Source organism: Ailuropoda melanoleuca, chromosome 20, assembly GCF_002007445.2.
Source record: "Ailuropoda melanoleuca isolate Jingjing chromosome 20, ASM200744v2, whole genome shotgun sequence".
Classification (NCBI taxonomy): domain Eukaryota; kingdom Metazoa; phylum Chordata; class Mammalia; order Carnivora; family Ursidae; genus Ailuropoda; species Ailuropoda melanoleuca.
In genome coordinates this window covers 11,865,061-11,868,273 of record NC_048237.1, presented here as the reverse complement: position 1 = coordinate 11,868,273, position 3,213 = coordinate 11,865,061, and positions in this window count along the sequence as shown.

The window sequence follows — 3,213 nt, the reverse complement described above, 5'->3', positions numbered from 1 at the left end:
GCAGGGTTTTCATTTGGCAGGGTGAAAATATTTTGGCACTAGACAGAGGTGGTGGTTATGCAATATTCGAGTGTACTAAGTGCCACTGAATTGTTCTCTTTAAATGATCTAATTTTATGTTTTGTCTCATCTACCTCAATTAAAAAAAAGACCCAAATACATAACAGGATGAGAGCGAGTGCTCTCTTTTTCTAGTCGAGAAGGCAGAGGCATTCGAGGTTCCCTCTCCTACTTACCAGACTTCTTACTTAAGAGCTGATGTCCAACCCCTTGGGGCCTTGGTTTTCTCATCTGTAGGAAGATGAAGTTGGACTGAGTGACCACTGGGATCCCTTTCAGTTCACATTCTAAGGCAAGGAAATTCAACATGCTTCTTTCTCCCTGACTCAACCACATGCTTGAAAATGACGGCATCCGTCCTGCAGATGTACCCTGGAAGAAAATATTATTGTAATTAAATGACATGGACATTAATTTGTTTTAGTTATGAATATGAAAAGCATTTTAATATTATAATGCCACAAATTAATGGGCAAATAACGAAAACAAATATACTTTAACATGTAGCTTGGGGTTTGCCACTCTGAAGCTCAGCCTCCGAGCCTGCACATGGCTCCAGCCTGTCTGCACCCCTCTGTGTAATCACACACTGTGCTTTTTGCCAGGCACACTATCTCAGGCTCCTTCGCCAAGTGTGGTGCTGGCAGCCCCCAGTGGATCGGAGGGACCTTGATTGGTTAATAGGCGCGCTTGCTGAGCAGGAAGGGTGGCGAGGGATTGAATACCCTTCTAAACTGCCTGCATTGTGCAACTAAATCATCTAGAATGGTTGAAGGCCGTCAGTCACCAGAACTTGTTCATAGACTATTGCTCGAGTTACAACTAGACTAGTTACAACTTTAAAACGATTGAAATATTAGTTGTCCAGTAAGCCAAATTTACCCAGTCCTGCGATTTAAAGTCCTGGGTTAATATGTTCATTTTGGGAGATGGGTATGCAATTTTCTGTATTTTGCTGACCGCCACTTCCCCACCTGCTGCTATAGATCTCCAGGCCTCTGTAAGTTCCCTCCTAGTTACTCCTATGAGTGTCAGGTGTATCTGCAGAGAAGTTTCCGCCAGAAAAATTTCAGCCAGCTACCAAGTATTATCTTTCCTCTTTTCATTCAAGGCTATCTACTTCTGAGGTCTACAATAGACCCCAAAGTGGCAAACGCTAAAAGCCATGGCCTACCAGGGCCCCTATTCAGGCCACCTCAGACCATATCTCTCCTGGTGATCCCATTATCCATAATGCCCCTGGAGGAGATCGCTGAATGGGCCAGAGCAGTTCCCGGCTATATGGGGGATCAAGCAGACCTCGGAGAAGGGCCTTCCTCCCTTTCGGTATGGCATCTCCATTTCCCTCTTTGCCACAGATGAACAGTCAGTCCTTCAGCTTTTGCTTTAGGGCTCCTGCTCCCAGGACATGAACACTTACCATGGCTGGATGGGGAGACAAAGCCAAGAGACAAAGACCCTGCAGAATGCCTGACTGCCTCCTTCACTGGGCTCTGCGGTTTTGTTCTGGACCAGCCTGATCTGCCAGAAACTCTTCGAGTGGCTTCTCTTTGGGGAGGTTCCCCAGGTCCTCAAGCAAATAGACCCTTCTTGTAGCCCTTCAGACAAGTCCAGACATGACCCAAACCCTCCTGGAGGCTGCCATGGCTCAGGGTTGCACACCAGGTTCCCAGGAACGATTTATTAGGCACATATTAGGTGCCAGGTGCTGGGGAGGGGCGGTGTCCCAGGATGATGGGCTCCTGTCATCATAAAGCTGCTGTGGAAATTTGGACAACAGCGCCTTGAGGCTGGCCAAGTCAAGACTTTACCCCAGTTGGTGCGGCTCCTATTGAAGGGTTATGCTGACGGTGCCAACTAATCACCATGCTGGCAGAAAACCTCCTCTCAGGATAACAGAAGTTTCACCAAAGGTTTCTTACTGACCGCTCCTCTGGAACATTCCTCTGGTTCTTACTCCACGAAGTGCCCCTGTCTGTTTCTTTCCATCATGTAGCAGCAGCACATTGCCTATTCTACTCTTTGTTCTCGGCTTGGATTTTGCTGTTTCTTCCTTTCATATCTCTCCCCTAGCATGCAGAGCAGTGAGGGCTATTGGAAGGAGAGTAAAAGTGGAAAAGCTGTAGAGGATTGTGTACAAAATATACAATACCTGTAAAACTTGTACATTCTTTTGTTCAATTTAAATGAAGAACCTGAATGCAATCTAATGTAAAATTTAAAATATGGAAATGACTTTGCATGCCATTTACGAATCTTTTCCTCTGATTCTAATCTCTGGGGTTCGGTAGGAAAGGGAATGAAAAAATCCATAAAGTAGTCAGCTTACCTTTGGATAACTAAAAAGTCTTTTAGGTGGTGTCCATCCCTTCTGTGTAAGTGTGTAGTTTCTTGTAGAAAAAGTGAGGTTGGAGACCTAGAATTTAGTCTGTCTTTTGGGGGATATACCTAGATGGCTGTTACATGAGCATGTGATTAATTCTGAAGGCAGACTTTCAGAGAACCCTATTTGAGTAAGCAGCTTGAAAGAGAAGTCGATGAAAGCACCCAGCAAAGCAAAATACAGCATTTTCAGGGTTCAATCAGATAATATCCAGCATTTCTTCATTGTGCACAACTCCTCCTCCCCCTTCTCCCCCTCCCCCCGCCCTGAGAGGACACAGGGCTTTGGGGACACAGGGGTTAGGGAAATGTTTAATTTTAGTTAAAACTGAATTTCAGTGGCTTGAGTTTCCTGACCTGGGTCAAACAGCAGAGGCAAGGGGAATAAGGAAAGGCACCAGGTAAAGCTAGAACGCGATCACTGTTAAATACGCATACTCGTTTCGGAGTTTGTTAATCTGTTCGAGAGGTGACCAGCCCAGAACGTGGCCCTAAACTGTGCTGATTTCATTTACATTTTCAGAGTTGGGATCCAGGTTTTCAAGTTTGTGATGGGATTTTATGCAAAACATATGCAAATCGATCGCAGTCTAAAAATTCCGTCTGTTCTCCAGCCCCTCCTCTAGTGACAAACAACCGAGGCTGGCGCCGGGCAGCGGTAGTCGGGGAGCCGGTGACGGGCCCGGGGAGGGCTGTCCCGGAGGCGGACCCGGGGCGGGGCCGGGGCGGGGCCCGTGACGCGCCAAGGCGGCCGGCTTGGGGGCTGGACCT